At 43.3% G+C, this 23,399-nt stretch overlaps 1 protein-coding gene and 1 pseudogene across 4 annotated transcripts in view; both read left to right on the forward strand.

Annotated features, from left to right (window-relative positions):
- The first annotated feature begins 201 nt into the window (after positions 1–201).
- Positions 202–23,399, forward strand: part of TPST1 (tyrosylprotein sulfotransferase 1) — a 77,094-nt gene continuing 53,896 nt past the window's right edge. For all 4 annotated transcript variants that reach the window (XM_054714809.1, XM_008141513.3, XM_054714808.1 and 1 more), the window contains exon 1: positions 202–388. The gene's annotated coding sequence lies outside the window, so the exon portion shown is untranslated. The remainder of the gene's footprint in view (positions 389–23,399) is intronic.
- LOC103286269 (PCI domain-containing protein 2-like) lies at positions 17,445–18,754 on the forward strand (annotated as a pseudogene).

A 23,399-nucleotide genomic window follows, 5' to 3' on the forward strand; every position in this document is an offset into this window, starting at 1 on the left:
GTCAGACCCACCCCCGCCCCTCAGCGCCTGCGGGACTCGGCGCAACTCGCGGCTCCGCCTCCTCGGTGGGGAGCCTGGGAAGCTGACGAATCAGAGAGACGGACACATCGCCCAGGCAGCCAATCCCCGCAGGCGTGTGATCCCGCGCCCGCCCGGGAGCTCGGCGGCCGGCGCCGAGGCTGCAACTGCGGGAGTCGCTGTTGAGGCGGCCGCGGGCGCGGGTCGCGTCGCGCTGCTCCGAGGGGCCGGGCTGGGCTGGCCGCAGCTGGCGCCTGGCCGTGAGGGCGGGCTCCCGGGCGGGCGGGATGGCCCCCGCCTAGGGCGGTGGGAGAAGCGGCTGAGCCCAGGATGCTGGGGAGGCGGCGCGGCGGCTCCTCACTCATCCCAGGTAAGGGGGACGCCGCGCTCGCCGCGGCCCGCTACCCGCCCGCCGCCGCCCACCTGGCGCCCGGACCCGGCGGGCTCCGGCCGGGCATCCCTCGGCCCCACGTCGCCTCTGCCGGTACATCTCCCGGTTTGCCCCGGGGCAGTTGTCCAGTCCCGCCCCCCAAGCGCGGCGCCCCACGCTGTGGCCGGGCCGCCCCCTGCATGCACCCCCCTTCCCCCAGGGGCAGGGTTTCCGGGTCTCGGCTTCTGGGTCGCCCGCTGGCCCCCCGCCGGGGTGGGCCTCCCGCGTCTCCCCTTCCTTCTCTCCGGGCTGACACCGCTTCCCGGCCCCCGCTTCCCCCCATTCTTTCGTGCACCTTCGAAGGATGAGACCCCTTCTCTTCGCATCATCCCGCCGGGATCGGACTTCTGCCCTTACCTCTCCCCGGGCTTCGCTTCTGCAGGCGCACCCCTCTCCCTGTCCCCGCTCTTTACACCGTGTACTCTCCACATTCCCCCCCCCCCCCCCATGTCCTGGGTCATGCCCATTTGCTCCCAGATGCCTTCCTTTCCAAACTCGCCTCTTCTCCCCTCACTTTTCACCAACCACCTTAGCGAACACTTCTTCCTTCACACTTTAAGCCTTCAGTCACTTTAATACTCCCCTGAATGTCAGGTCTATGGTCCTGACATCTGGATTCGTCTTGAAGTGTGCTGCAACCATAGCATGTAAAGTGCCTTGCCCGGAGGGAGCCTGGCACACAGTAGGTCTGGCGCATGGTGGAGGCTCACACGTTAGTCTTTGAGGCTCCTTCCAGGCCCGTGTGCTTCCTCTCCAGATGGTGGTAGCAAGAGGTCCACTATCCATAGAGATAACCCCCTCCCTGAAGAGTGGTGTGGGTGGTGGCAGGATGAATTCGTGAACTCCCAAGTGTGATCTTTATGTTATATATTGTTTTATATTTTATATTTACCGTTTTATACTATTTTATATTAATTGGTGTTGTCAGCAATTCTTAGTGAGCTTTGCAATATAATTTCCCCCCTTATTCCCCTCCTCCCCATCCCCATCTGTTTGTAGGAGGAAAGGGCCCCTACCTCACAGCTGAAATTAGCATTGTGTGTTAGATAGAAGCGTTTAATGTGTTTCTCTCTCTGCTAGTCCAGTCCGCGGTGAATTTTCATTCTTTAAGAATTTGGAGGAATCGGGTTTAGATTTTTTGGAATCAATTGCTGAAGGGCTCAGTAATGCTTAGGAGTGCCCTGGCCAGTGTGGCTCAGTTGATTGGAGCTAGTCCTGTGTGGGTTTGATTCCTGGTCAGGGCATATACCCAGGTTGTCTGTTCTATCCCGGTGGTGAGAGCGCATATGGGAGGCAACCTATGTCACATCAATGGTTCTCTCTCTCTCTCTCTCCCTTCCTCCCTCTCTCTCTAAAATTAATTTTTTTAAAAAGCTTAGGAGTGACGATTCTGACGAGTTCTCTAAAGTAAAGGTAATTCACACACCCACTCCCCCCCACTCATCTGCCCCCCCCCCAACCTCTCAACTGCCCCCCTTTGGGTCCCGAACACACTTTCTGGCTATCAGAGGAAAGAGCTGCAGTCCATTTTTCAAAGAATAATATAAATTGGACTTTTTAAAATTATAAGAGCCATGTTACTGGCCTCAAGCCATTCTTGCCACATTTGCTGTGATGGTCTCCAAGCTTGGATGAATCAAACACTTGGCTTTTTTCCTACTCCCGGGATCTCCAGAGCAGGCTGGAGACAATCATGTCACTGAGCCGCTGGTGCTGTTCTAAACTGGATTCCAACTGTACTCTCACTGCCTGGGTATGCTTTGACTTGCCCTTTAGGTTCCTCTTCTGTACTAAAAGCCTAAATGGCTGTCCACCGATTTTTACCATTCTCCTCTAACCATTTGTCCTACTCCTGAGTTCCTTTCATTGCTTATTTTGCCTCCTACCTCACAGAAGAAATTGATGGGCATTGGCTGTGAACTCTTTAAGGGTCTCATTTTCCTGTGTGCCTGTACCTATCTGATTTCTGATCTTTTCTGTTATCAGAGGAAGTCCTCCTAGCTAAGACTAACATCTCCGACCTCCCGCTTTATTCTCGTTTTTTCTCTCAGCCCACATCCAAAACAAAAACAAAAACCTTCCCTTGATGCTTCCCTCTTTTTGTTCCTTCACATTAACGTGGTATTCTTTAGAATTTCAGTTTTTATTCTTTTCTCTGTTCTTTTTAATTTCCTTGTGCGTTACACTTTTTCTCATGGCTTCCAATGGCACCTGTTTATTTATAGTTTTCAAAGATGTATGTTCAGTCCCCATTTTTCTTGAACTTTGTGTGTTTCTTTTTTTTTCATCTGTCTGTTGGATAAAAATATACTGGATACTTGGTACTTTAAACTTGGTTATCTTTTCCTTTCCCTTCCCTCTACTCATAGTCCCCTCAATCACATACACAAACACTATTTTAAGGTCTTTACCCTAGAAAGCTTAGAACCCTCTTCTTTCCTGACATTAAGTCTCTTGTAGATCCTATTGTTCCACCTGCAATCCTTTTCTTTCCCTCCTCATTGCCAGGAGATTGGTTGAGGTCTATGCTATGTTTCTTCTAAACAGAGTCTGTGTCAGCCATTTTCAACCCAGGCTCTAATTTAAAGCCACCTCGGGAGCTTTTAAAGTGTAAGGATGAGGGGATCAAAGTATCTCTAGAGATTCTGATTCACTTGGTCTGGGTGGGGCCAGACCTTGTCATTTAAAAAATGCTTCCTATGTGATGGTAAATAATACGCAGCTAATGCTGAGAACTGGGCTGACAGCTCAAAGAGGGAGTGCTAGAACCCCAAGGAATTATAATATTGAACTCATCCTTTAAAAATCAGGATGAATTCAGTTTTGTTGGCATTATTACTTGCTTATTTTCATGGTACTTTGTACATATACCATATTAAAGTACATGTACCTATGATCACATTTTCTCTAACTTATTTCTCATGGGTCCACTTTTTCTCAAGACTAGGAATTTCTTGAGGTCTGGGACCATGCCTAAAAATAAACTACTATTTCCTCTACATTACACACAACACTTCTTATACTAAATGTGTGGGTTTTCCCCTTACATTAAGCATTTCTCCAACTCTCTAGACACCAACGAGGTGTCCTATAATTTAACTCAATTATAACACTAATTATCTGGAGTTAGTTGCAGACTGCACAGACCAGGAGGAACTCCGTCACCTCGCTTCAGATGCCAGTAGCAAGTTTCAGGTTGTGACCTGTACTTTAATTTATACCAACTGGCTATAAATTGGGGCTTTCCACAACCTCCTCCTCAGGTTGATAATTTGCTAGAATTATCACAGAAATAATAATAATAATAAAAAGGTCTTTACTTGTCCTTACTTGTTTATTATAAAGGCTGTAACTCAGTAACAGGCAAATGGAAGAGATGTATAGGGCAGGATATGGGAAGGGGTATGGAGTTTCCATGCCTTCTCTGGCCATGCCATCCTCCCAGTATCTTGTGTTCACCAGTCCAGAAGCTCTCCAAAACTCTTCAGTTAGGGTTTTTATGGAGGCTTTATCACACAGACCTAAATGATTAAATAATTGACCATAGGTCATTAACTTAATCTACAGCCCCTTTCTCCCTGGAGGTCAGGGGATGGTTCCTTCCTCCAAGATATGGTTGAAAACGACTTACTGTGTATAATAAATTCCAAGGATCATAGGGCTCTGTGCTAGGAACCAGGGATGAAGACCTAATATGCTATATTTTGTTCTATAATAATTATTATATCACAGTGCCTTATTTATCTTTTTATCACTGCCTTACCTAGTGCTGGATATATTTTAGAAACTTGATGAAAATTGGCTGAATGAATTACTTTGGTAAATAATGTAAAACATCATGAACTCACAGTTTTGCAAGCTGACCAGCTGTTTCTTGGCTGCTAACAGGTCATTCATACTTGCACAGTCTTTCTTACCTCTTGAGTGTTTAATCCATTTACACTTAATGTAATTACCAGTCCATTCAGATTTATATTTTGCTATTTGTTTTCTGTGTGTCTTGCCATTTTGCTATTTGTTTTCTATATGACTTGTCTTTTTAGTTTCTCTATTCCTTCATTACTGCTTTCCTTATTGAATACTAGAGGCCTGGCCTGCGTGATCAGGCCGAAACCGTCTCTCCAACATCCCCCGAGGGGTCCTGGATTGCGAGAGGGTGTAGGCCAGTCTGAGGGACCCCACTGGTGCACGATCTGGGCTGGGAAGGGACGCAGGAGGTTGGCCAGACGGGGAGGGACTGCGGGAGGGCTCCAGGGAGTGTCTGGTCCGTCTCGCTCAGTTCCGATTGGCCGGACCCCAACAGCAAGCTCACCTACTGGTTGGAGTGTCTGCCCCCTGGTGGTCAGTGCACATTATAGTGAGCGGTTGAGCAGCCTTAGCATATCATTAGCTTTGATTGGTTGAATGGCTGACCGGACACTTAGCATATTAGGCTTTTATATTTATTTATTTATTTTTAAAAAATATATTTTATTGCAGAGAGGAAGGGAGAGGGATAGAGAGTTGAAACATCGATGAGAGAGAAGCATCGATCAGCTGCCTCCTGCTCACCCCCTACTGGGGATGTGCCTGAACCAAGGTACATGCCCTTGACCGGAATCGAACCCGGGACCCCTCAGTCCACAGGCCGACGCTCTATCCACTGAGCCAAACCGGCCAGGGCCATATTAGGCTTTTATTATATAGGGTTTTTCAGTGTATACTTCAATTAGCTTATTATTTCTTTTGCAACTTTTCTTTATTTTCCTGGTGATTACAATTAATATTTTAAAACAATTTACTTTAGATTAATACCAACTTAATTTCAATAGTGTGTAAAGCCTTTACTTTAATAGAGCTCTGTTCACTTCCCTTCCTTTGTATTCTTATTGTCATTCAATTACATATTTTACATTAAAAGTCCATTGATGGTTTTAAAATTATTGCTATATGCAGTTGTCTTTTAATTAATTAATTAATTATTGTTTTTTAAATATATTTTTATTGATTGAAGGGAGAGGAAGAGAGAGATAGAAACATCAATAATGAGCAAGAATCATTGATCAGCTGCCTCCTGCATGCCCCACACAGGGGATCCAGCCTGCTCCCTGGGCATATGCCTTGACCAGGAATCGAACCGTGACCTCCTGGTTCATAGGTCAACAACCACTGCACCACGCCAGTTGGGCTGTCTTTTAATTTAGATAGAAACAGAAAAGATTTAGAAACAAACATGAGTTTATACTATCTTTTGTATTTATTTGTGTAGTTATTGTTATTGGTGCTGTTTATTCTTTTCATGTGGATTTGGGTTACTGACTAGTGTCTTTTCATTTTAGCCTTAACGACTCCCTTTATTTTTTGTACAACAGTTCTTCTCAGTTTTGTTTACTGGGGATGTTCTAATTTATCCTTTATTTTTAAAAGGATGGTTTTGTTAGGTATAGAATTAATGATTGATAGTTCTTTTAGCACCATGAATATGTCATCCCATTGCCTCAGGCCTCTGTGGTTTTCCTTGAGAAGTCAGCTTTTTATCTTACTGAGGATTTTATATGTGACTAGAGGCCTGGTGCTGTGCACTGGTGGGGTCCCTCAGCGTGGCTTGTGGGGATTGTGCCAAAACTGGCTCTCTGACATCCCCCAAGGGGTCCTGGATTGCAAGAGGGCCGTTCTCAGGTGATGCACCCCGGAATCAGGCTCCCTCCTCTCTGGTTCCGGGTGTGTTACTTGAGAACCATAGCTGCCAAGTCACCGCAGCTCGTCAGCTTCTACGTTGAGCTTCTTCTCCCGGTGGTCAGTGCACATGTTAGCAGCCAGTTGGTCGGTTGGCTGGTCGCTTAGGCTTTTATATATATAGATGAGTCACTTTTCTCTTGGTGCCTTCAAGATCCTGTCTTTAGCTTTTGTCAGTTTGATTATAATGTGTCTATGTGCACATATCTTAGAGTGTATCCTATTTGGTGTTTATCTAGTTCCTTGGGAGTTTAATGTATTTCATTGAATTTAGGATGTTTTCAGCCATTTATTTATATAAATTTGATTTTTCCCCTCTTTATGTCTTTGGGACTTTATGCATATTTTGGTATGCTTGATGATATGTCACAGGTCTGAGGCTCAGTTCATTTTTCTTCATTTCTTTTTCTTTCTGTTCTTCAGACTAGAAAATTGATCTGTCTATTAAGCTAGCTGATTTTTCTGCTAGCTTAAATCTGCTGTCGAGCCCCTCTAGTGAATTTTTTGTTTCACTTATTGTACTTTTCAACTCTAGAATTTCTCTTTGGTTCTTAAAAAAAAAAGTATTTCTAGTGACATTCTTTATTAGTGAGAAATAATTCTCATAATTTTCTTTCATTATTTAGATATGGTCTTCTTTAGTTTTTTGAACATATTTACAATAGCTGATTTGATTTAAAGTTTTTGTCTAGTAAGTCCAACATCTGGGCTACCTCAGGGATAGTTTCTATTGACTTCACCTTTTCACCTGTGTATGGACAATATTTTCTTATATCTTTATGTATCTCATAGTTTTTTGTTGTTGTTGAAAATTGATACTGTATTTTTAAAATATATTTTTATTGATTTCAGAGAGAAGGGAGAGGGAGAGAGAGAGAGACAGAAACATCAATGATGAGAAAGAATCATTGATTGGCTGCCTCCAGCATGCCTCACACTGGGGATAGAGCCCACAATCTGGGCATATGCCCTGACCGGAAATTGAACCATGAGCTCCTGGTTTAGGTTGATGCCCAACCACCAAGCCATGCCAGCGGGGCTGAAAATTGACACTTTAAATAATATAATGTGGCTACACTGGAAATCAAACCTTTCTCCCCCAAAGTTTGTTGTTGCTTTTTGGGTCTAACTCTGTAAAGTCTCTGCTTGGTTAGCCTAGTGGTCATCTACTGATTGGACAGATTTCCTTAAATGTCTTGAAACTATTAGTCTCCCAGCCTTTGCGTGTGCGTGTGTGTGTGTGTGTGTGTGTGTGTGTGTGTGTGTGTATTTTGACTTCCTTCATGCAGTTCACACTGTGCCTTAGCCTACACTTTCTGCTTGTGCAGAACATCAAGGACAGCTAGAGGTGAGAGCCTTCCCAAGTCTTTCCTGGGCATGTGCATGCTTTCTAGGTTTCCAAGAATATATTGGAGCTTTTCTAAGCCCTATTATGTACAACTCATTCCTCAGTTTTTTAAGTGTTTGATCAATGTATTGTTTGCCTCAACTGTTACTGTCACTGCAGACAACTAATTAAACAATTATCTCAGTTTCTGAGATGGCAGAGTAGGTAAACACTGTGCTAGCCTCCTCCCATAACCACATCAGAATTACAACTAAATTATAGAACAACCACTAGTGAGAACCAACTGAAGACTAGCTCAACAGAACTCTTATAACTAAGGATATAAAAAAGCTAAGTCAAGCCTGGTTAGAGGGATGGAGATGTGAAATAGGCTGGCCCCATACCCACATGTGGCAGTTAAGAATTGGGAAGGATATCTTGGCTGTGGAGGTACCCCTGAGGAGCTGGGGTGTAATCCCCACACCTGGATTCTCAGTCCAGAGCACCAGTGCTGGGAACAGGAGTCCCCACAGTATCTGGCTGTGAAAATCAGGAGGGATTCCATTTGGCTGAGATAGAGGGCTGCTGGAATCCCGGGTGTTCCTCTTTTTATATATATATATATATATATATATTTTTATTGATCTCAGAGAGAATCATTGATTGGCTGCCTTCTGCACGCCCCCTACTGGGGTTCGAGCCACAATCCAGGCATGTGCCCTTGACCGGAATCGAACCCGGGACCCTTTAGTCCACAGGCTGACGTTCTATCCACTGAGCCAAACCAGCTAGGGCCCAGTGTTCCTCTTAAAGGGCCCCCACATGGACTTACTTAATGATGGACACAGTCACTTGAGTTCTAGCACTGGGCAGCAGCTCAAAAAGCACCAGGGATATATGGGGAGGAACTGCATTGTCTGACTTCAGGACCAGGGCTGGAGGGGCAGCTCTCTCAGCCATTTTGTTCCTTTGTGGAACCCTCTCCTCACAAAGCAGGCAGATGCAGGTGGGCTCCAAATCTGAGTGTCCATCGAACTCCCCACACTCTTAATTCCCTGAGAACCTGTCCCATCCAACTCATGCATAGGCTGAATCTCCCTCAGTGGCTGTTACAAGTGGTGGCCTCAGCCCATGTCTTGGACTTGCCTAATATCTCTCAAAGGTTCACAGACCCCAAGCAGCACCTGGACTCAGCATGCCCTATGCCTCTTGCTAAGTGACTCCCAGTCTGGCACTAGTGGCAGCTGGCCACGCTTGGCAGCCTAGCCATTCCCAGGCACCTCCAAGCCCAGCACAGACAGCTACCAATTGTAAGTCACTTTGTAGCTCCTACCAGGTGGCCCCAGGCCAGCCACAAGCTACAGCTGATCTGGGTCTGCATCAGAACCTCTTGCAAGAGGCCCCAGAATCAACAAACTTGGTGGCCAGCTTCAGACTATACAAGAGCACTACCCAGTTAACTCCACAAACAACATGCCTAAAGGGTGGATTCAGCAGGCACCAGAGCCCTGCAGCAGTGAATCCCACTTTGGGGGATCAGCCCTCCACAAAACAGCTCATCCATTGTAATAATGGCCAGTCCTCATAACCAGTCAGCCTGAGGATCAATCCCACGCACTGGTGTGCCAATAGCAGTCAAGGCTCAATCACAACAGGAAGGCACATGTAACTCACACAAGGGACATCCCTGGAACACCCGGCTCAGGTGACCAGAGAGACTGTGCCACTGGGCTCCTTGGGACACCTAGTACATAAAGTCACCCTCCTAACACTGGGAACTTAGCAGATCTATATAATATGTAGAAACAAACCCAGGCAGCCAAAACGGGAAGACAAAGAAACACGTCCCACGTGAAATGACGGGGGGGGGGGGGGGGAGAACTAAACAAAATGGAGGCAAGCAGTCTATCAGATGCAGAGTTCAAAACACTGGTTAAAGTGAACTTAAGGGAAGAATAGATGAACTCAGTGAGAATTTCAACTAAGAGGTATAACATAAAAAGGACATAGAGATTATTAAAAAATAGAAGTGAAGAATCCAATAACTGAAATGAGGAATATATGAGCTGAAAAGAACAGTAGAGTAGATGAAGCAGAGGATCGAAATCAGTGATTTAGAAGAAAAGGTATCAGAAAACATCCAATTAGAACAGTAAAAAGAAAAAATTTAAAAAATGAGGATAGTGTAAGAGTCCTCAGTGTCAATTTCAAGCATACAAACATTCACATTATAGGGACACCAGAAGGAGAAGAGAGAGCAAGGGATTAAAAAACCTATTTGAAGAATAATAATTAAAAATTTCTCTATCCTGGCAAGGAAATAGACATACTAGTTCAGGAAACCCAAAAAGTCCCAAATGAGATGAATCCAAAGATGCCCACACCAAGACACATCATAATTAAAATGCCAAAAGTTAAAGGCAAAGACAGAATCTTAAAAGCAGCAAGAGAAAAGCAGTTAGTTACATACCAGGGAGCCTGATAAGACTGTCAACTGATTGGGTGGAAATATTCAAAGTGATGAAAAGCAAGGAAACTACAACCAAGTGATGAAAAGCAAGGAAACTACTACCAAACAAGGCTATCATTTAGAATTGAAGGAGAGATAAAGAGCTTCCCAGACAATAAAAGAAACTAAAGAAACTCACCACCACCAAACCAATATTACAAGAAACATTAAAGGGATTTCTTGAAGAAGAAAAAAAAAAGATACAAAATATGAATAATAAAGTGACAATAACTACATACCGATCAATAATCACTTTAACTGTAAGTGCATTAAATGCTCCTATTAAAAGACATGATGTGGCTGAATGAATAAAAAAATCAAGACCCACACATATGAAATCAAACTAAGAAGTTTTTGCACAGCAAAGGAAACAATCTACAAAATGAAAAGATAACCTAATGAATGGGAGAAGATATTTGGCAATGATATATCCAATAAGAAGTTAATATCCAAAATATCTAAGGAACTCATACAGGTAACACCAAAAAAGACAAACATTCCATTTTAAAAATGGGCAGAGGACCTAAATAGACATTTTTCCAGATGACATACAGATGGCCAATAGACATGAAAAGATGCTCAATGTCACTAATCATCAGAGAAATGGAACCACAATGAGATATCACCTCATACCTGTCAAAATGGCTATTATCAATACATCCACAAACAATTATAAGTTGAGGAGAAAAGGGAACCCTCCTGCACTGTTAGTGGGATTGCAAATTGGTACAGCCATTATGGGAAACAGTATAGAGATTCCTCAAAAAGTTAAAAATAGAAGTACCTTATGACTCAGTTCCACTTCCTGGTATTTATTTGAAGAAATCCAAAACGCTTATTAAGAAGTATATATGAATTCCTTTGTTCACTGCAGCATTATTTACAATAGCCAAGGTATGGAAGCAACCTAAGTGTTCATCAATAGGAGATTGGATAAAGAAGACATGATACATATGTACAATAGAATATTACTTGGCCATAAAAGAATGAAATCTTACCATTTGCAACAAAAAGGATGAACCTTGTTGGGTATTGAAAAAAGTCAAACAGAAAAACAAATACCATATGATTTCACTTAATATGGAATCTAAAAAACCTAAAGTGAACAAACAAAAGAGAAACAAACTCATAGATACAGAAAACAAACTGATGGTTGCCAGGTGGGTGGGGCTTGGGGAGATGCGTGAAAAAGATGAAGGGATTAAGAAGTACAAATTGGCAGTTACAAATGGTCATGGGGATGTAAAGTACAGCACATGGAATGTAGTAAAAAATATTGTAATAACTATGGTGTCTGGGGGTACTAGACTTACTGGAAAGATCATTTTATAAGTTATATAAATGTGTAACCACTATGTTAAATTGCAATTTAAAAATCTTAAAAATAAAACAGTTCAATTAAAAATTGTCTCAGACAACAGTATGGTGATTACCAGAGGGAAAGGGGAGTAGGGGAAGTAGAAAAGGGTAAAGGGGGATAAATGGTGATGGAAGGAAACTTGATTTGGGGTGGTATACACACAATACAAAATACAGGTGGTGAATGATAGAATTATGCCCCTGAAAACTATGTAATTTTATTAACCAACTAGAGGCCCGGTGCACGAAATTCGTGCACGGAGGAGGGTTGTCCCTCAGCCCAGCCTGTACCCTCTCCAATATGGGACCCCTCAAGGGATGTCCGACTGCCCGTTTAGGCCCGATCCCGGTGGGCAGTCGGACATCCCTTTCACAATCCAGGACTGCTGGCTCCCAACTGCTTGCCTGCCTGCCTTCCTGATTGCCCCTAACCGCTTCTGCCTGCCAGCCTGATCACCCACTAACCACTCTGCTGCCAGCCTGTTTGCCCCCAGCTTCCCTCCTCTGCCGGCCTGGTCACCCCTAACTGCCCTCTCCTGCAGGGTTGATCACCTCCAACTGCCCTCCCTTGCAGGCCTGGTCCTTCTCAACTGCCCTCCCTTGCAGGCCGGGTGCCTCCCAACTGCCCTCTCCTGCTGGCCATCTTGTGGTGGCCATCTTGTGTCCACATGGGGGCAGGATCTTTGACCACATGGGGGCAGCTATATTGTGTGTTGCAGTGATGATCAATCTGTATATTACTCTAATAAGATAGAGGCCTGGTGCACGGGTGGGGGCCAGCTGGTTTGCTCTGAAGGGTGTCCCGGATCAGGTGGGGGTTCCCTTGGGGTGTGGGGCGGCCTGAGTGAGGGGCCTGTGGTGGTTTGCAGGCCGGCCACGTCCCCTGGCAACCCAAGTGGAGGCCCTGGTATCTGGAATTTATTTTCCTTCTACAATTGAAACTTTGTAGCCTGGAGTGGAGCCAAGCCTGGGGCTCCCTCGAGGCAGGCAGCCATTTGTGTTGGGGTTATAATTGAAACTTTGTTGCCTTAACTTTCTGGCCAGGGTGTGCAGAAAGCTTTGCTTCCCCTGTTGCCGGCGGCAACTCTGGCCTGCTTTCTCAAGCTCCATTCTGCCGCCATTTGTTTGAATTTGTTTACCTTCTATAATTGAAACTTTGTAGCTTGAGTGGAGGCTTAGGCCTGGCAAGGGCAGGCGGAAAGCTTGGCTTCCTCTGTTACCTAGGAAACCTTGCTCTCTGTGGCTGTAGCCATCTTGGTTTGGGTTAATTTGCATGCTTGCTCTGATTGGATGGTGGGCGTGGCTTGTAGGCGTGGCTTGTGGGTGTGTCGGAGGTATGGTCAATTTGCATATTTGTCTATAATTAGGATGTCATCCCAAGAGATTCAATAAAAATAAAATATACATGTATTTTGGGTACAGAAATACAAATAAACACAACTTACAAAGAAAAGAAAACAATAAAAATAAATTGTCTCAATATTTTTAACAAATGCCCTGGGCATAGGAATGTCACATTGAGGGCGCTCTGATTCAGGTCCAATAAAGATAAGCCCTGAGAATGTAGCTTTTCCAGATAGGTTAAGTAGTGACAGTTCTTTGGAAATGTGGGTTTGGGGGAGCTCCTAACCTATTCTTCTTAAATAGTTGCTGGGCTACTGTTCTTCATAGCTATCATGCTTATAGGTTACTAGAGGCCTGGTGCACGAAATTTATGCAAGGGGGGTCCCCTCAGCCCAGCCTGCACTCTCTCTTTGAGGGTGTGGCAGTCAATTAGCATATTCCCTCCTTATTGGCTGTGGGCGCTGCCATTTTTGTGAGGGCATGACAGTCAATTAGCCTATTTTCTCTTTATTAGATAGGATTGGTTTCCAAGTCTTCCACAGAGCTGGGTAAAGGGAATTGGGAGAATTAAAATGCCATAAATCTTGTTCTGCTTACTGAAAGTCAGCTGATTTTGTTGGATAAGTGTTTCTTGAATTGTTGCAAGCCTTTGGTTAATTTTCAGATTTCTGAAAAAGTTGAGTTTGCATTTTGCCAGTCTTCTCATTACTTTTACGGAGGATCAGACTTTTGGAGTGCCTTCCTTTCCCATGCTGGATATGCTTTCTCCGGCCTTTTTTTTTTATGTAGCTTGAGGGGTTTGTGCATTAAATTTTAGCAGATTGTTTTGATTACTAAGAACTCTGAGGTTATGCAATTATGTTTTTATGTTTTATGTGCTATTATTTCCCTATACTCTGGCTATGTTTATTGCTTAATATTTTCTGAATCCCTGCTATTCTTTTCCACCTTGAGGCTTCCTGTTATCTTATTTTCTCTGCTCAAGACACACTTTATTTCCCTCACTCCTACAATGGAAGTCCTGCTTATCTTTTAAAATTCATTCTGATATAATTTTCTTTCTCTGTAGCCCATGGATATAATCCTGTATGTCCTTTTTCATACCTTTTGTATTACCATCTTATTATTTCATCACATAGTTTCTTGTCTTCTACCCCGGCTAAGTTGCTAGTTCTTTGAAGGTACATGATGAATCATACCCATTTATATGCTCAATACACATTTGTTAATTGAAGTGTAGGAGTAAGTTTCCCTGAAAGAATGTTTAACATTTTAGGTATTGTGACTGGGGTTTGCTTTTTATTCATCCATTATTGAAGTGGAGGAAATTGTATACTCTGGAAAAATTAAATAACAATACATGGTTGTGCACACACTGCATTATATAATCCTTGGAAAGATACAGGAAGATAAAAATCTCCAATACAGATTGTTATAATAGTGGTTTCTGATCAAAGATTTGATGTCCAGCTTTTTATTTTTTATTTTAAAAAATCTTTATTGTTGAGAGTATTGCAGATGTCCCCCTTCTATCTCCCCAATGCCCGCCCTGCCCCAGGCCTTCACCACCCTATTGTCTGTGTCCATATATGCATATAAGATCTTTGGTTAATCTTTTCCCACCCACCCCCCTCTTCCCTCTGAGAGTCGTCAGTCTGTTTCATGTTTCCATGTCTCTGATTCTATTTTATTCATCAGTTTATTTTGTTCATTAGGTTTCTTGTTTGTTTACTTTGATTTTTAGATTCAGTTGTTGATAGATATGTATTTATTGCCATTTGATTGTTCATATTTTTATCTTTTTTTCTTCTTATTCTTCCTCTTCTTAAAGAATACTCTTCAACATTTCAAGTAATACTGGTTTGGTGGTGATGAACTCCTTTAGAATTTTCTTGTCTGTGGAGCTCTTTATCTGACCTTCAATTGTAAATGATAGCTTTGCTGAGTAATCTTGGTTGTAGGTCCTTGCTATTCATCACTTTGAATATTTCTTGCTACTCCCTTCTAGTCTGCAAAGTTTCTGTTGAGAAATCAGCTGACAGTCATATGAGTTCTCTTTTGTAGGTAACTAACTGCTTTTAAGATTCTCTCTTTGTCTTTAGCCCTTGGCATTTTAATTTTGATGTGTCTTGGTCCGGGTCTCTTTAGGTTCTTGTTTGGGACTCTCTGGGCTTCTGGGACTTATAAGTCTATTTTTTTCACCAGGTAGGGGAAGTTTTCTGTCATTATTTCTTCAAATAGGTTTTCAATATCTTGCTCTCTCTCTTCTTCTGGCACCCCCATAATGTGAATGTTGTTATGCTTGAAGTTGTCCCAGAGGCTCTTTACACTATTGTCATATTTTTTGATTCTTTTTTCTTTTCGCTCTTCTGATTGGGTGTTTTTTGCTTTTTCATAGTCCAAGTCATTCATTTGATTCTCAGAATCTTCTACTCTACTGTTGAATCCCTGTAAATTATTCTTTATTTCAGTTAGTATGTGCTTAATTTCTGACTAGTCTTTTTCATGTCTTTGAGATTCTCACTAAGATTCTTGAAAGTCTTACTAAGTCCCTTAATGCTCTCTTTGAGTCCCTTGAAGGTCTCATTAAGATCCTTGAGTAACCTTATAACCATGATTTTGAACTCTCTATCCAGTAGTTTTCTTGCTTCCATTTCTTTCATTTGTGACATGTTTTCGTTGTCTCCACATTTTGGCTGCTTCCCTGTGTTTGTTTCTGTGTATTAGGTAGAGCTGCTATGTCTCCTGGAATTGGTAGAGTGGCCTGTGTAGTAGGTGTCCTGTAGGGCCCAGTGGCTCAGCCTCCCCAGTCACCTGAGCTGGGCACTCTAGGTGCATCCCTGTGTGGGCTGTGTGCACAGTCTTATTGTAGTTGAGCCCTGATTGCTGTTAACATCACTGTGAGAGATTGACCTCCAGGTCAACTGGCTGTGAGGACCAGTTATGACTACAGTGGAAGAGTTGCTGTGCAGAAGACACCCCTATGGAGCAGGACTTATTTCAGTGGGACTTTGTTGCTCACTGAGTCTTCCCTCGAGTGTGTCACTTGTGGATGTGTAGAGTTGTAATCTGGTATGGTCTGAAGCTGTCTACTGGGTGCACTGGCTCTGGGGCCTCCTGGGAGGTGTAAAGTCAGCCACTGCCTGAGGCTACCTGGCAGGAGCTACAGAGAGATCTGCAGATGGATGCTACTTGTATTGAGCTTGGAAGTGCTCAGGCAAGGCCCAGCTGTGAAGCAAGGCAGGCTGGTGCTAGTGCAGGGTCTTGTGCCTTTTACTGATAGGTTTGAGGCATGCTGACACTAGCTGCTGCTTGTTTGAGAAATTTTAGCAAAGTCTGAAGCCTGAGCCAGGACAGGCTGTTCATGTAGAAAAGCCACTGCCAACAGCTTGGGTGGGGCTGCAAATTGAATGGGGCAGGGTCTCAGGGAATCACTAGGATGGAGTGAACAATGTGAGCCATGCTGGTGTAAACTCAGATATGGCTAATAGTCAGCTCTGCAACAGGGAAGGTCACAGCACAGGAACAATGACCCCTGTGATCACCCTTGTCTGGGAGAAAGCCACCCTCAAGTTCCTGCCCCAATGCCAGACAGTCCTATTCCTCCCTGTATGTCCCTGGATCCCCCAAAAGCCACTGCCCAGTGCTAGAGCTCAGAGGAAGCGGGACATGTAAGAACTTCCTGGGCTCCAGCAGCCTTCGTGTTATTCAGCCACAATCCCTGTTGGTTTTTACAGCCCCAAGTTATGGTGACTTCTCTTCCCAGCTCTTGAACTCTGGGCTGAGGGTCTGGTGTGGGGTTGGGAGCCCTTTGTTCTCACAGGAGGTCTCTGCAGCTGAGCTATCCCTCCTGATTAAAAACATACCACATGTAGGTGTGGGACTAGCCCGTTCCGTGCTTTCGCCCCTCCTACCAGTCTCAATGTACTTTCTTCTTACTTCTCTAGTTGTAAGACTTCCATTCAGCAAGATTTCAGGTGGTTCTGAATAATGGTTGTTCTGTATTTTAGTTGTAACTTTGATGTGATTGTGGGAGGCGGCGAGTTACTGGCATTTACTTACACTGCCATCTTGATTCCCTCTCCTCTTGATGTCCAGCTTTTGATAGAGATCACAGAATTTCAGCTCTGAGTAACTGTGTGAGAGGCATAATTTCTCATAAAGTGGGAACTTATATGTGAGAGTGACTATGCTAAAGTAAAATTAAGCTGATAAAGAACATGCTAATTTCTAGCTTCTGTATATATCTATTATCCCTTTGGACCAGATCTTGTTCTCCATTATTTTTTGTTGTTGTTATTAATCCTCATCTGAGGATATTTTTTCCATTGATTTTTTTTTTAAAGAGAGTGAAAGGGAGGGAGAGAGGCGAAGAGATAAAGAGAAACATTGATGTGAGAGAGACACATTAATTGGTTGCCTCCCACATGTGCCCCGACCAGGATTTGAATCGAACATGCAACCTAGGTACATGCCCTTAACTGGGTATTGAACCCACGACCCTTTGGTGTGCCAGCTGATGCTCTAACCACTGAACACACCAGCCACGGCTAGTTCTCTATTCTTAATCTCATCTAGATGAGAGCTTCAGGGACTTGGAGAAAGTATGCAAATATGCATGCTGCTCATTTATGCAAACAAAGCACAATATATACATAGATTTAGAATTTTTTCCTATCTGTCTAATTAGGCTTGAAATGATCATAATAGGATAATTCATATATTTTTGGCTCCACTCGGTCCCAGCGATGGGCATTGTCATGGCGCACATCACTACCTATAGTAGGTTTATGAAGCAATTGACACGAGAGACTGGGCATCCTGTGTGGAGCTGGTGTCTTCCAAGTATCCTCATGTTACCAATCCACGGTTTCCGTTGGCCTCACCAAAGGAGAAAACGAAAACTGGGCTCTGCCTGGCATGTATGCAGTTATGCTTGACCTTTAAGTATTTGCCAGTAATGCAGATCAGCAGTTGGAAAAGAAAGGAAAAAGCAAAGTCGGGGAAATGTTGGTAAAAGCGGCTGAATTGTTGATGAGCTATTTTCCTGTCTGTGCCAGTGACACTCATGCTGGTAAAGAGGATGCTAAGAAGTGGGGGATACTATTTCTGGTGAATCAGTTATTCAAGATTTACTTTAAGATCAACAAATTCACCCTGGCTGGCATGGCTCAGTGGGTAGAGCAATGGCCTCTGCACTGCAGGGTTGTGGGTTCGATTCCTATCAAGGGCACATACCTGGGTTGCAGGTTGGATCCTGCCCCCGGTCGAGGTGCGTGTGGGAGACAACCAATTGATGTGTCTCTCTCTCAGTTGTTGTTTTTCTCTCTCTCCTCCCCACTTTCTCTAAAAACAATGGGAAAATAAGCTCACTCCTAGGGTGAGGATTTAATGATAATAATAATAATGATAGATCAACAAACCCCATTTGTGTAAACTGCTCATCAGAGCTATGGACAGCTCAAACCTGAAAGATGATTATAGCACAGCGCAGAGGGTGACATACAGGTACCATGTTGGATGAAAGACCATGTTCGATGGCCATGTTCACTGTCCTGTGCCTTTGAGCACTGTCACCATTTAAATCAGAAGAACAAAAGGATGATTCTGATATATTTATTTCCAGTAAAAATGCTATTGGGTCATATGCCAACCATTGAGCATTTGAGAAAGTATCATCTCATGCAGTTTGTTGAAGTAACCAAAGCTGTAAGTGAAGGCAGTCTCCTATTAAACGAGGCTCTGATGAAGCACGAGCCCTTTTTTTATTTGCTGTGGTATCTTCCTTAATCTTGAAAAGCTGAAGATAATCACCAGGAGGGATCTTTTTAAGAAAGTGTACTTGTTCAACACACCAGTTATTTCTGGATGCTTTTCTAGTTGCTTTGAAATTCATAGAAATTCAGTGGAAAACATGGACATCGATGAAGCCCTGTGTATTCTGGCCATCCTGATGTTCGTGGGTCACATTGAAGGCTCTATATCGCATCAGCATCAGAAGATAGTTGTTAGCCAGCAAAACCCATTTCCTCCACTGTCTATAATGTGTTGAATAAATGAACAGTCCTGAGAAGGAGTGTGTTCCTGTAGGTTTTTATCGTGCAGATGCAATCAGTCATTTGCGTGATATTATTCTCTGCAGCTGGAATCTCTTTGGGGCTTTTTTTTGTCCCCAAGGATGTTGAGACTGAGTTTGCAAGCACACATGGATATCTTAAAGTGTTTGTCATCACTCATAACTGACGTGAGCCTCACGGACACCTGGAATTCCTTTTCCAGACATTGTACTCCCCTCCTTTGGCTCCGGAACTTCTGTGAAGGGGGCTGTCTCCAAGGCAGCTATAGTTTACTTCTTACAAATGTTGTTTATAAATGCATCTTTGTAACTTTTTATGTAAATTTTTTATAAGATGTCATCCTGAATTAAAAACGAAACAAAAGCTAGGTATATTTTTAAATTCATATGTAATGAAAGCCCTATAACAATGTCAGATTCACTTTAATTTGCACCATACTTGTTGCATACATGGCTTTTGGTTCATGCTAGACCCACTGTCTGGGAAGTACCATGGAGTAGTCATCACAGTTTTAGAGTCAGTTTTAGGTTCCTACTTGCTCAACAATTTGCCAAATATTAATACCTTAAGTAAGCTACTTATCCTTTCTGAACTTCAGTTTCCTCATATGTAAAATGACTCTAGGACAGAATTAGTGCAACAGGAGCAAGGGATTACAGAAAAAATTCTGATTCATTTATCAACAAGAGTGTAAAGTGACAGAGGCAGATGAAATAGACTGATCAATAACGAGTGGATTAGAAGAGCAAGGTCAGAGGGAGAAAAACAGGAAGTGAACTTTGTACTTTAGTATTTCTAAATATAGTCAACTCATATTTTAACACTGGAAGCAGGAGGAAAGACAACTATTCTAATAATAGGAAACTGTTAGTTGTTTGGGGTTTTAGTGAGAAAGTTTTACTGGGGTCACTTAATGGATATTTATTGAGTGCTCAAAATGCATGTAGCATTTTATGTTATACTAGAGGCCTGTTGCACAAAGATTCGTGCAAGAATAGGCCTTCCTTCCCCTGGCTTCGCTCCTGGCCACCCGGGAACCTGCAAGTCCTTGCTCTGGGCAGAGCACTGCTCCTCCCTCCGCCCTCCGCCGTCCCCCTCATAGCAGGTGTCCTGCCCTGCCTGGCCGCTCCATGCCTGTGTATGCTAATTAACCCGCCATCTTTGTTGGGTTAATTTGCTTACTCACTCCTGATTGGCTGATGTTCATCGCAGAAGTATGGTCAATTTGCATATTTCTCTTTTATTAGTGTAGATGCTATGTGAAAAGCTGAGATGAATAAGATGTAGTCAATACCTCCCCCAAAACTCACAACTAATTACACTCATAGAACCTAGTTACGTTAACTTACTGGCAATCAGGAATCCATTAACTAATTTGAGAGCCCCTACTTTCAAGGACTTCACAATCTATTGAGAAAGCAAATTAACCCTATAATATAAGAAGTAATATGACATGGGTAAGTATAAGGGTACTAGAAAAGATACGTATGTCATACAAGGCAGAGAGCTGTCAGGAAAGCTTCCTAGAAGAGACTGCATTGAAGCTGAATGTTGAAGGATGAGTAGGAGTTATGAGTAAGAGATGCTACAGGTTGTTCAAGATGAAGGCAGCATTGAGTGGGAATGTGTGTGTACATGGTGTTGGTGATGGGGAATGATGAAAGAAGAGTCTCGGGCAGGCAAGGGCTGGATCATGAAGGACCTTATGTGTTATGGGGAGGATTTGTTTCTGAAAGAGTAAATAGTCATTGCAGGGGTTTAAGCAGGGGAGTGTCTTAATTATATTTACATTTTAGAAAGATCATTGCTAAAACAGGATAGTGCATGAACTTATTGAAGGAAGTCAGAGAGTACCAGTTAGGAGGCTGGGAGTTATTCTTATGAGAAAGGATGAGGGTGAGGAGTAAAGCCATGCCGGTAGGGGAAGAAAAGGGAGAATAGATTGAATTGAAGGAAGAAGCATGGACAGGACTTCACCAATTACCTATGGAGAAGTTAAGGGACAAGTACATAAAGGCTCTCAGATATTTAGCTTGGACATCTTGGAGGAAGTGGTTCATTTACCAGGAAATAGAAGAGAAAGAAAGATTTTTCCATTTATCCTTTCTATGCCCTTTGACCTCCACCCACCCCACTTTAGACTGCATTTTAAAAATCCTGTTGGGGTAATGATTTGGCTTGCAATTTTTTTTTTCATGGCCTCCAGATTACTTTGTTTTTGTTAGTTCCTTGTTTCATTTGACATTTTTCTGTTAAACATTTGCTTTGTTTCAGATGACTATAGGTATTTCAAGGAGATTTAGGAGAGAAGATTTCACTAGGTGCTTATTCATCTGTAGATCCCTTGCTTTATATTTTATCTGATATTCATGTACTGACTGCACGGATGATGAATGGGTTAATCGGTGCTTTAAAGGAGTTTATAGTCTAGTGGGGTAAACTAACCACAATACAGTGCATGAGTGTGCAAAGCAACGTGTTTTTACCAAATGTTTGAGGTACAGAAGAGAGAACAATTGATTTCTGGGGTGAGAGAGAGAGATGGGAAAAGAGCAGTGCGGAGGCATGTATAACAGGGAGGAAGGGTCATGACACAGAAGGCAGCAGCATGAGCCGAGGCCAGGGGTGGAGGTGCCTGGTGTGGAGGGGGAGTGGCCCTGCAGGGGCAGGCTGCTTGGGAGGAGTGCTGAGAGGTGCAGCTGGAGGAGGAGCAGGAGCCAGTGTGTGAAGGGTGCCACAGGCCCCTGTTCATTCAGTCTTTTCACATGTTACCCCCTTGATTGTCATAGCAGCTCTGTGAAAGGAAGGAGAACGTGCCAGTGTTCCTTTACCTTTTGCACTTCCGCTCTTCCCTCTTTTCATAATTTCTACTCTAATTACATGTGAAAAAGAGTTTGATTATCATTATTCCTATTTTATGGACAAGGGAACTAATGCTCAGTGATTTATCTAGGTCAGCGATTTTCAATCTTTTCATCTTGTGGCACACCAAAATTTCTAAAATTACTAAAATTCTGTGGCACACCAAAAAATATATTTTTTTGTCAATCTGACAAAAAAATAGGTATAATTTTGATTCACTCACACTGGATGGCTATTGTGTTGGCTGTTGTCATTTTTTTTATTTATTTGACAATCTAAAGGAAAAGAGGTCACTTCCCCTGACTAAATAGTCAGGTATTGCATGTTTTAAAAATTCCTGTGGCACACCCGTTGAAAATCACTGAACTAGATCCATATGGCTAAGAAAAAACTGATTTCAGACTAGACCCCAAGTCTTCTGACTAATATACTAGGCTTCTTTTACATTAATTTAACGCCATCTTCTTTTCTCTTTTTTCTATTCCAATTACTTTTAATTCTGAAAATTAGAAGGTTGGTGGTAAATTGCATAATTGAATTACTGAATGAGAGGATGTAATTTCAGCAAAATTTGCTATCTTTGTGTTTTCTCTCATGGGTGGTTTCCATAGACAATAAGCATTAGTGAAGAATCTAGAAGAAGAATGGTTAGCCTACAGTGACCTTCTGATTTGCAGGTTTGAGAAGGTTGGAACTTGGTAACTTTATTTTGTTTTATTTCATTTTAGCTCTTTATAATGAAACTAGAGGCCCAGTGCATGATTGAATCATGCACGTGTAGGGTGCCCTACACACTTTTGCTTTCGATCACAGGGGAGCTGGGTGCCTGTCTGCTGGTGCACCAGGCGCCGGTGGCTTCTGAAAGGCCTGGTGCCAGAGCAGAAAGGCATCCAGCTCCCACGCTTTTGTTTTTGACCGCGGGGAACTGGGTGCCTGTCCGCTGGTGCCTGAGTGGACAGGCACCCAGCTCCCACGCTTTCGCTTTCGATCGCTGGTGCACCAGGCCTTTCAGAAGCCTCCGGCACGGTGGAGGCTTCTGAAAGGCCTGCTGCCTGAGCAGACAGGCACCCAGCTCCCCCGCTTTTGATGGTCCACGCGGCGGGACGTCAGCTCGCTGCCCCAGAGGCCCCTTCTGTGCCGCAGCACAGACATGGCGCAGATGCTGAGCTCGCGCAGATGCTGAGCTCGTGCCGCTGCTGGCGACGCAGCTCAGCGTCCCGCCGGCCCAATCAGCTACCCTGGCCACCCCGAGTCCCGCCCCCCCGCGCCTCCTGGCCAATCGTGGGCATAGCGAAGGTACGGTCAATTTGCATATTTGTCTATTATTAGGTAGGAAATTTCTAACATATCTAAAAATAGAAAATTACATTGAACCCGTAAGTACTTATCATTCAGCTTCAACATTTATTAACTCATAGCCCTCTAATTTCATATATAACCCTCTCCCCATACACAAATCTGCCCTCAGATATTTCTGAGACAATTTCATTTAACTTGAACTGTTAATAAAGTTATGCTCGAGTTTATCTTGTGCTCTTATATCTGTTGTGTTCTAGGCATTAGGTCCAGTTCTTAGTATTTGACCAACTCTTTTCCCTCCTGACCATGGTGTTTATTGAAAACAAAACCCTAGTATACTGCTTCTTTAAGAATATGTGTCCCAGCCGATTCCCAGAGATCATCAGCTGTGTATAACATGGTCTTCTTACTATTGCCATTTATTGTCAGTGGTTCTAGTGCTGGCCTCCAATGTGTAGC

This window comes from Eptesicus fuscus, chromosome 4 (genome assembly GCF_027574615.1).
Source record: "Eptesicus fuscus isolate TK198812 chromosome 4, DD_ASM_mEF_20220401, whole genome shotgun sequence".
NCBI lineage: Eukaryota > Metazoa > Chordata > Mammalia > Chiroptera > Vespertilionidae > Eptesicus > Eptesicus fuscus.